The sequence below is a fragment of the Salvelinus sp. IW2-2015 genome, linkage group LG26 (genome assembly GCF_002910315.2).
Source record: "Salvelinus sp. IW2-2015 linkage group LG26, ASM291031v2, whole genome shotgun sequence".
NCBI classification, from domain to species: domain Eukaryota; kingdom Metazoa; phylum Chordata; class Actinopteri; order Salmoniformes; family Salmonidae; genus Salvelinus; species Salvelinus sp. IW2-2015.
Genome location: NC_036866.1, coordinates 2285133 through 2296616, shown reverse-complemented (window position 1 = coordinate 2296616; position 11484 = coordinate 2285133). Strand labels below are relative to the sequence as shown.

The window sequence follows — 11484 nt, the reverse complement described above, 5'->3', positions numbered from 1 at the left end:
CTCACCTAGGTTATAGGTGTGTGCTCTTTCGGTATTTGTCCAGTAGGTTTCCTCAAGGAGAAAGCCTACCCTTTTATATAAAAAATAATAGAACAAAACACAATTTTACTACAGTAAACTGTAAATACTACAGCATGCAAACATACTACACTGAAATACAGAAAAATCAGCAAGTACACTTCAGTGAATACTATAATACCTATACATACTATAATATATACCTATATAGTAGTATTACGACAGTATTCATACCATATTATAAACTGGATTGGTTCAAGCCCTGAATGCTGATTGGCTGACACGGGTATGACAAAACATTTATTTTTTACTTTTCTAATTACATTGGTAACCAGTTTATAGTAACAATCTGTTGCTAATCATACCCTTTGTATCGGTCTGAGTGTGTTCTGTGCTCCACAAAGAAGCCACCTAATTGTTGTATCATAAAATGACAATTGGGATGTTGAGTACCTGTTCAGTGATCTGCCAATTATATAACGTTTAAACACTGTGTATAAATTAAAAGGCAGCCGGTGTCTTTTATCCACTCAGTTTTCTCATTTGAGTAGCAATGGAGCCAGAGGAGAAGGGGCCATTTCGTGATACTTGGGTGCTGTCCTGTAGTCTAGATCCTCTTGATGAATAACAACATGGTCACGTCCAACAGGTGTTCTCAGCTCCTGCGACTATTGAATGTTAATAAGGGTCATGATGACCTTTTATGCCTCCATTTGTCTCAACTAACATCGTATACATTGGAACCAAGTAAGGTGAACCTATAAACAGTGTGTTGACATGTTCACGACATGGCCATTTGTAATGTATATGACAAAGTATTGTGTATTCATTAAGAGCCACCCTCCGAGAGAGTTGCAGACTTTTTCTCCAGTCAAGTTACTAGAAGCTTCACTGATCAATGTGCGCGTGGAATAGTGGGAGTAGTGGATAATGAGATTAGGGGTAGTAGTGGAATGTTTTGAGGGTAGGGAGTAAGTGGGATGTTTTTGGGTAGTGGGATAGTGGGGTAGTGGATGTTTTGGTAGGTAGTGGGAGTTTTGAGTAGTGGAGTAGTGGGAGTAGGATTTTGGGTAGTGGAGTAGTGGGATTTTTGGGTAGTGGGAGTAGTGGATGTTTTGGAGTAGTGGAGTAGGATGTTTTGGTAGTGGTAGTGGAGTATGGGATTTTTGGTAGTGGGAGTAGTGGATATGGATATGGTTTTTGGGGTAGTGGAGAGTGGATGTTTTGGGGTAGTGGGAGTAGTGGGATGTTTTGGGGTAGTGGGAGTAGTGGGATGTTTTGGGTATGGAGGGTGGAGTAGTGGAGTTTGTAGGGAGTAGTGGAGTAGTGATGTATTGGGTATGGGAGTTGGAGTAGGATGTTTTGGGGTAGTGGAGTAGTGGATGTTTGGGTAGTGGGAGTAGTGAGTGTGGGATTTGGGGTATGGTGGAGTAGTGGGATGTTTTGGGTAGTGGGAGTAGTGGGATGTTTTGGGTAGTGGGAGTAGTGGGAGTAAGTGGATGTTGTGGTAGTGGAGTAGTGGGATGTTTGGTAGTGGAGTAGTGGGAGGTAGTGGGAGTTTGGGGTAGTGGGAGTAGTGGGATGTTTTGGAGTAGTGGGAGTAGTGGGATGTTTTGGAGTAGTGGGAGTAGTGGAGTAGTGGATGTTTTGGGGTAGTGGGAGTAGTGGGATGTTTGGAGTAGTGGAGGAGTGGGATGTTTGTGTAGTGAGTAGTGGAGTAGTGGATGTTTGGGGTAGTGAGTAGTGGGAAGTAGTGAGTTTTGGAGTAGTGGATAGTGGAGTTTTGGGGTAGTGGAGTAGTGGGAGTAGTGGGATGTTTTGGAGTAGTGGGAGTTAGTGTGATGTTTTGGTAGTGGGAGAGTGGAGTAGTGGGAGTAGTGGGATGTTTTGGAGTAGTGGGAGTAGTGGGAGTAGTGGGATGTTTTGGAGTAGTGGGAGTAGTGGGATGTTTTGGAGTAGTGGGAGTAGTGGGATGTTTTGGAGTAGTGGGAGTATATATGCTTAAATTAGAGTTATTTATGTAACTTTAGTTATTCTACAAACATTGGGCTATATGTTTTGATTTTTAATACATTGCATGCGACTCTAATGATGATTTGAAAAAAGTTGCTTGTTTTTTGTGCTGGCACGGCCAGAAGAGGACTGACCACCCCTCAGAGCCTGGTTCCTCTCTAGGTTTCTTCCTAGGTTCCTGCCTTTCTAGGGAGTTTTTCCTAGCCACTGTGCTTCTACATCTGCATTGCCTGCTGTTTGTGGTTTTTAGGCTGAGTTTCTGTACAGCACTTTGTGACATCAGCTGATGTAAGAAGGGCTTAATAAATACATTTGAATTTGATTGACTTCATCAGTTTCTCATTCACAATTTGAAAAACACTTGATAGTACCATGAATTTCCTGGCGGCATCCTCTTTGTGGCCGTAATGCACCCAAAATAATTCATGCCTTTTGCAGAGATTGGCCGTTGTTCCCTTCTCCATGAATGCAGTGTGCTCCAAAGCGCCTCTCATTCACATGGCTCTGTTTCACGTGATCAGGTCTTTTTCACAGGATATAAGTGAAGATAGACACTTCTGGGATGCAACAGCGTGTGTCCTTATCCAATTCCGAGGTGCATATTGAAGATATTGATTGAACTGGCTACATTTACTTTCGTCAGCCAACAAGATGAACAGCAGAAGCACTAGCCTATGTCAATCTACTARCCCCTATAGTACAAAAGTTGACATATTCTATTCTGCGCCAGAAATAAATATTGCAAACATAGTCTGGGACAGTAGATCCCAAATTAATACAACCACTAGCATCAAAAAAACGTTTTTACGCAATGAGGCTGACGCAACAGATCAGAACATTTATCTTAAAATGTTGATAAACGATTAGGCGATTTCTTCACATTATAAACACCATTCTTAAAAGTGACCACAACTGCAATTATGCAATTTAATGCTTTTATTATAAAGGTGCATTTTTATGGTGAAAATGATCTTCCCCAAACTTGAAACTCACGTGCTACGTATGTATGCCAGTTAGACTCTACACCCTTTGTAAAGCAGATTAATGTGCTTAATTGTAAGTTATTTGGCCACTTTAGTTGTGATACAAACCTTATCAAAACATATAGGCCTATGGGCTAAGCTACATGAAGTGTGCGACTATGATTCGAAACAGACGCCAAAAGAAAAAGGCATTGTTTCTTGCCTTAAGCTGGGGATCATTAATAAGTGATAATATATTGTCACCCATCAGACTATTCTTGATTTAATCTGTTTTTTACTGTACATACACTAAATAATATATGTTTGAAATTTGTTTTGATTAAGAATGGACCATTATCATCAACTGTCTCGAAACAGGGGCAGGGGGGAAAATACATGTAATCTATGCACTGACATAGTGAATGGAAAACGATTTTCCCGTGTTTCATTTTCATGCCAGCCAGGTAGACTATACTCCTTTTGTAAGCAATGTGCTTAATATTAGAAAAGTTGATAAATATATATACTAGGCCTAGCCTATAGAAATCTGATCGGATACTCCTCTTTTTAATAGAGGCCATCACCCTGTTTTCTCACGCAATTGCATAGCCTATAGAAATGTTGCGCAACATGGGCTCATGAGCGCTTATGAAGTGTTTGATTAGATTTTCGATTACATTTGCATTGGATGTCAGAGTGATTAGAGGGACAAAAGATTGCTGAGTACCAGGCAGTTAGCATGTTTGGTAGGCTACTAATGACCAGCAGCAGCATCAGAGCTTGGAGAAGCCTAATTACTGTGACTAAAAGGTCACATGGAATTTGACTGCCTTCATGACTCGTGGCCGCCGGTGTGGCGGTAATACAGTCACAGCAACAGCCTTAGTGCCCGACCTCACTAATGCTCTCGTGGCTGAATGGAAGTAAGTCCCGTTGCAATGTTCCAACATCTAGTGGAAAGACTTCCCAGAAGAGTGGAGGCTGTTATTCATTTTATTTTATTTTATTTAACCTTTATTTAACCAGGAAGGGCTCATTGAGATTTAAAATCTCTTTTTCAAGAACGTCCTGGCCAAGATYGGCAGCACCAAGTCATTACAAAAATTACAGACAGACAACATGAAAAACTACAAGTAATCTAGTAAAAACCATTGAATTCACAAGAGTATAACAAAAATCAAAAACAGCAAATTAAAAACATTGACAGGTCAGGGAATCAGCCTCAAAATCCTTCATCAGTGATTTAAAAACACCAATCGGGACAAGTTCTTCCAGTTTAAAATGATTTTGTAAGGTGTTCCAAGACGATGGCGCAGAGTACATAAAAGACCTTTTACCAAATTCAGTTCGGACATTTGGAACAGTTAGCAGGATAAAGTCTAGCGAACGAAGAGAGTACCCACCACATTTCAGAACAATAAAAACGCCCAAATAAAAAGGTAGTAAACCCAAAATGGCTTTGTAAATAAAAGTATACCAGTGACTGAGCCTACGAGTGACTAGAGAAGGCCAGCCAACCCTMGTATACAAAGTGCAGTGGTGCGTAAGGGTTTTGCAGTTTAAAATAAATCTCAAAGTGCCATGGTAAAGAGTGTCAATTGATCTCAAACACTGAGCGGAAGCATTCATATATAAAATAGCAGCAAAGGGTAACTCCATATTGATGCTCATGATTTTGGAATGAGATGTTCGACGAGCAGGTGTACACATACTTTTGGGTCATCTAGTGTGTGTTTATTTGACTTCTATTATATAGACTCATATTGCAGGACATGTCTCTCCTTTCATAACATGACTGATTTATTCCCACTCTGCTACAAATATTAGGCTACCAATTATTCAATGCTTATTAAATAGCCAACCATGCTCAAGTAAATAGACTGGTAGCCTATTACAGTATAGGTTACAGTATCGCTGTGCAATAGTAGTGCGATATAGCCTAATAGCCTACTTACCAGAAACACAATCAAAATGCAACATCTTCTGCATAGATGTGTGGGTTGTAGGCAGCATTTACTTTTAAAAAGTTCAATAGACAATCAATCTTGCAGAATTCGAGGCCAGTGTTTGGCATTCGCTATAGGCCGCATTTTTGGTTTGAAAAAAAGCATTTGCGAAAGATTAAAACCTTCTGCCCACACATCTACAGAAATATGAGAATATTTGCTGTTATGCTTTCTTGTAGAAAAAGGACGTGGCCCAGTTCCAAATCATACAGCAAATGAGGGTGTTTTTGTTACCGTAAACTGTTTAATTCAAACTTTTTTCGGCGGGGACCTCATTTTATCAGGCAGAATTTCTGGGGATCCACATTTTTTCTTAAGAACCCAAAATCTAATGAGAGCGTCTGCTAAATTAACTAAATTAAAAAGTATATGTAAAACCCCCTCCTGAGGAAATCCTCTTTAGACCACACATACCTCGGTGTCAGCTGAGGTGGCACAGGTTTGAGTACCAAGACTGAGCAAACCCACAGCGTCAGCTGTGATTGCGAATAGTTATTGAATTCCTAACCATACCACGTGGAGCATTGGCTACACAGCTGGAAATGGTTAAACTCTGAGACTATCGATCCCTACAGAATAAGAGCAAATCTTAGATACTAATTACTAGTCTGCAGCTAGAAATGATGTAAACCTGGGATGCGATTACCGACAACCGCCGAAACATCTATCTATGAGAACATTTCTGAATGTTACTCTGAAGTATCCATTCTAACCACGAAAGACTTTGATCTTCACATAAAACAGAAAGAGAGAGATAGAGACTCGGATGAACTCTCCAGCAGACGGACCGGATTGAGCGTAAATATATGTTGACTGAAATTTTTCCCGAATGAGTGAGCGTTCATGTGCAAAGGATTAGCATTTGAATTAATATAATTATCAATTGTGTGTAGTGACCACTTTTGTCTTTCCCGCTCTTTCTCAGTCCACACCCACTTCCCTTTGTCCACCAAGCCGTCATATCGGCTTAGCCCACTAGGGAATCTTCCCTATCCTTGTTAGTAACAGATCTACTGTTCTTTGTTTATGCATTTCTGTGATTATTTAGTTAGTAAATAAATGATTAAACCAGTTGGTGTATGGATGATTCATAGTAAAGGCTGGGTTTGTGCAGACAACCAACAATTTACAACMTTTGGAATGAGACTGATGTGAGGTAAAGAATAATTAATTAATAAGAAGACTAATTGATCAGATATTAAAATATCAGAAGAGTTATATTAGGAAAATTATAACTTTGTAATCTGAAGATTTTCCTTGGTGCCCCGACTTCCTAGTTAATTACATTTAGATGATTAGTTTAATCACGTAATAATAATTACAGAGAATTGATTTGATAAAATAAGTCTTCACTTTTAATGATGCCAAAGACACGACAGAGCTCTGCCCTGAAACAAGGCCAATGATAACATCCACTGTGCTTCGCAGTTCATTTACATAAGTATTCAGACCCTTTGCTATGAGAATCGAAATTGAGCTCAGGTGCATCCTGTTTCCATTGATCATCTTGGAGATGTTTCTACAACTTGATTGGAGTCCACCTGTGGTAAATTCAATTGATTGGACATGATTTGGAAGGGCACACACATTAAGGTCCCACAGTTGACAGTGCATGTCAGAGCAAAAACCAAGCTATGAGGTCGAAGGAATTGTCCGGATAGCTCCAAGACAGGATTGTGTCGAGGCACAGATCTGGGGAAGGGTACCAAAACATTTCTGCAGCATTGAAGGTCCCCAAGAACAGTTACCTCCATCATTCTTAAATGGAAGAAGTTTGGAACCACCAAGACTCTTCCTTGGGGCTGGCCACCCAGCCAAACTGAGCAATCGGGGGAGAACGGCCTTAGTAAGGGAGGTGACCAAGAACCCGATGGTCACTCTGAGAGCTCTAGAGTTCCCCTGTGGAGATGAGAGAATCTTCCAGAAGGACAACCATCTCTGCAGCACTCCACCAGTCAGGCCTTTGTGGTAGAGTGGCCAGACAGAAGCCACTCCTCAGTAAAAGACACATGACAGCCCACCTGGAGTTTTCTAAAAGACACTTAAAGACTCTCACACCATGAGAAACAAGATTCTCTGGTCTGATGAAACCAAGATTGAACTCTTTGGCCTGAATGCCAAGTTTAACGTCTGGAGGACACCTGGCATCATCCCTATGGCATGGTGGTGACAGCATCATGCTGTGGGGATGTTTTTCAGCGGCAGGGACTGGGAGACTGGTCACGATCGAGGCAAAGATGAACAGAGCAAAGTACAGACAGATCCTTGATGAAAACCTTCTCCAGAGCGCTCAGGACCTCAGACTGGGGCGAAGGTTCACCTTCCAACAGGACAACGACCCAAAGCACACAGCCAAGACAACGCAAGAGTGGCTTCTGGACAAGTCTCTGAATGTCCTTGAGTGGCCCAGCCAGAGCCCAGACTTGAACCCGAACGAATATCTCTGGAGAGACCTGAAAATAGCTGTGCAGCAATGCTCCCCATCCAACCTGACAGAGCTTGAAAGGATCTGCAGAGAAGAATCGAAGAAACTCCCCAAATACAGTTGTGCTAAGCTTGTAGCGTCCTACCCAAGAAGACTCAAGGTTATATTTTCTGCCAAAGGTACTTCAACAAAGTCCTGTGTAGAAGGTCTGAATACTTACGTAAATGTGATAGCGAAAATGTCTAATAACCTGTTTTTGCTTTGTCATAATGGGGTATTGTGTGTAGATTGATGATGGGGGAAAAAACGATTAAATACATTTTAGAACAAGGCTGTAACGTAACAAAATGTGGGAAAAATCAAGGGATCTGAATACTTTCCTAATGCACTGTACGTTCTGGTCATTTAGCAGACACTTACAGTGACTTACAGTCAGTGCATTCAACTAAGATAAGCATTTCACTACTCTAGCAATAACATCTGCTAACCATGTGTATGTGACCAATAAAATTTGATTTGATTTGAGATAAACAACAACATATCCAACATATCACAGTCATATCAAGTAAAACGTTTATGTAAACTGTTCCTGAGAATGTTGTTGCTGTTTGGTCGGCTACTTGCAAATGTATTTTAAAATAAAAAATACATGTTTTTTTWAATTAAATACATTACAAAATACAAGTATTTGTAGTTTATTTTGAAACATTGATCTTCATGGTATTTTGTCATTTTTTCCCATCTCTGGTTGTAGTGTTCGTTCTCTGATTTATCAATAAAAAACATGTGTATATGTTGAGTGCTACAGTTTGATAAATCCTAATAATTTGTGGCGCATGCAAATCCTTGAAAATCTATGTATGCCAGAATTTAGTATAACATTTACGCACAATTTATAAATGAGGCCCCTGGTACTTCTTAAAAAAGTATGCTACTGTTATATCTTTATACTGCCAGTTACAAGGTAAGTGAGATAATTTAATTATTAAAATAATGTAATGTAAAGACACAATATACTAGTTATGTGAATAAATGTAAACAAAAATACAAAATGTACTTATGTATCAAATAGTACAAAGAAGTGGGAAATGTATACCCCAAACACAATGTATTGGAGGTATATTTCAAATACATAAGGAAAAGTCTAATTTTGAAGTATTTCTTTTGAAGTATTCTAAAACTGAACGTTTTGGTTTCATTTTGGTAAAGGCAGTGGGGCCGGTGGAAATTGTCCTTCCCCGTGTCCTTGTCTCTGCTCTGGCCTCACCACAGACATGACAGGATGGTGACTTCTGTCACCCTGCTGTGGTGGTGATGACATGAAATCCATTGTTTCTGACAGGATACTGCCCCTTCCGCAGGCTACACCCTCCTGAGTTGACGTTTTCCCCCAACGTTTCCACCTTCAAATGTAAATCTAAAATGGCAGGGGGTTCAAAGTAGAATGTTGATGACTGCATGTTTCATCCACACGTAGATCTAACCTGAAGTTAAATAACCCTGAAAGGTTGTTGCATAGTTGATGGTTTGAGCATCTTTAGATCATATGTTCAGCCTGTATCGTAAGCCCTAGTTCAAARACTGCTCTTTCGCCGCACCGAACAAGAAATACGGAAGAGAGAGGATATAGTGCCATCTGAAACCATTAAGTGCGCCTCGGCGGACTTTTGATGACAGTGATGAAGCACACCACTATTTCAAGTAGTGCCAGAACAGTTCTTCCACTGTCGAGGGGAAATGGAAATGCATATTAATATATGTTAATTACAAATAAAGGTTGTTTCGCTACCACACTCACAACGGAAGCACAGTCATGAGGAGAATCTCAATTGCCTAGTCTTCGCGTCCGCTCTCCTCGCCTCCTTCTCAAAACCCATTGGATGAGAAAGCCAGAGGTCCCGCGCCACTAACCTTCTCCTCCAATGGGTTTTGAAAAAGAGACGAGGAGAGAGGACGCGAGGAGATTCTCAGATTTGCCGGTGGAGGACTTCTGTGAGAGGTCACTGTTATGCCTGAACTCGATCCAAAATCAACAAGGAAGTCTGCTGCAGTGTTTGAAAGTGGTTGTATGAAACCTATCAGTGTGTCAAGCAAAGCCTGAGGGAACACACTTAATGTGTTGTGAAATCTGTTGTGAATGTATTGTAATGTTTTTAAAATTGTATAAGCGCCTCAATTTTGCTGGACCCTATGAAGAGTAGCTGCTGCCTTGTTGGAGAAAAAAACAAGTCATTTGTTTGCATAATGATTTTTGATTCACAGAAAAGCTTTTTATTTTTATATTTTTTAAATAATTCTTTCCATTTAAATGTATGTAGTTCTGTCCTTGAGCTTGAGCTCACAATATTGTCAAATTTAGCCTGGGAGAATGTACACTGCCATTTCATATTTTTTTCTAGACTTTGACAGGTAAATATTCATAGGCTCTTATATTTAGCTAATAAATAATGAGTTCATATGCATATGTTTATAACTTTACCTACAAATCGATTAGTAGTTTATCTGTATTCGAGAAGAGAAGGTGCGTGACGGTGTGATCACATCCAACGTGGATCTAAAAATCCTACAGAGGTTAATCCATGTCAGATTTGTTTCTACATGATCAMAAAGAGACATTTATAATGTTTCAATGGCAAAATAAATGAGGACATGGGCTCTTTTTCAAAATACCACTTTTTGGTTATATGACAGCCGTTCAACTRGTAGGTGAAAAATATTATTTGTATTTTATTCTGTTATGTTCTATTATATTAATTCTTACTATAAAATATAGGTCTCGTGTGTTGACTGTGATCAGGGTAGGGAAATGTAGGCTAATTGTGTCTTGTCTGTTTAATGAACAAAATAACAACTATTGATTTKAATTTGCATGTTGCAGCCAATTGGCTGCACAGACCAGTAACATWCAAAATATGCTATTCTATTCTTTAGAAAATACATGTTATTCATCTMTTGTTTCTTAGGACCTGCATAAAGAAATTAATTGTCTTTGACACCTCATAATTACCAGAACATATCTGACAACGTTTTGAGGAAATTATTTACAAGTAYGCTATGGCAAGCTGTTGTGAATGTGAAGAAATTAAAGCAGTGGAAGGTCTGAATTTAAATTGAGGAATTACYAACACGCAGCTGTCAGGTTACCARGACAACAGTCTCAACAACAGGGTCAAAGTTTAATGTCTCTTGCTTCTTCCCAGCAAAAGCAATGTCCGATTTTTACCTCTTTCTTGTCAGCATTTGCCTTTTTATATAGCCAACWGTTTGAAAGAAAATTTGCCCAATTGTTTTTACCGGCAACATACCATGAATCCTACGTGAAAGCAGTATTACAAACAAACTCAGTGGCCTTGTTAGAGTGTCCGCTGTGAGATTGGATGTTGGGTGTTCAATCCCCAGTTGAGTCATATCAAAGACWGTAAAAATGTGACCTGATGCCTCTCTCCTTGGCACTCCACGACACCRCCTAGAGTCAACTGACACACTTGCGTGTCAAACAAATGATCATCAATAAAAATCCCCTTTAAAATCTGTCTAAAACTAGAGATCTGTTTTTTTGTTTACATGGGCTGCGTCTCAATCCACTACATCCACGTCTTCCTCATCTGATGTGGAAGGTGGCAGAGCTACCAGTAGTCAYAKCCCCCCCKAAAAATGGTCTTCTCACGAAAACYTCTGTAGGTTTGGGCTAACTKACATCAAATCYAGTTATTTTATTTTATATAGCRCTTCGTACATCAGCTAATATCTCGAAGTGCTGTACAGAAACCCAGCCTAAAACCCCAAACAGCAAGCAATGCAGGTGTAGAAGCACYGTGGCTAGGAAAAACTKCCTAGAAAGGCCAAAACCTAGGAAGAAACCTAGAGAGGAACCAGGCATGACCACTCTATGGAAAGATGAGACTTTCACGAACGCGATGGTAGTTAAAACATTTATAGGCTGTCTATTTATGGGGGTAACAGAGTTGACATGTTGTGCTCGGCCTGCTCTGTTTTCCTCCACAAAACAGCAGTTGGTGTTGTTGGCGGTGAATTATGTATTTACAAAATGATTAGTATT

At 39.9% G+C, this 11484-nt stretch overlaps 1 non-coding gene across 1 annotated transcript; it reads left to right on the top strand.

Moving 5' to 3' along the window:
* Window positions 1-14: 14 nt before the first annotated feature.
* LOC111953118 (U7 small nuclear RNA) lies at window positions 15-69 on the top strand. Its single transcript, XR_002875815.1, has one exon. It is a non-coding gene; the product is annotated as a U7 small nuclear RNA (small nuclear RNA).
* The last annotated feature ends 11415 nt before the right edge of the window (window positions 70-11484 follow it).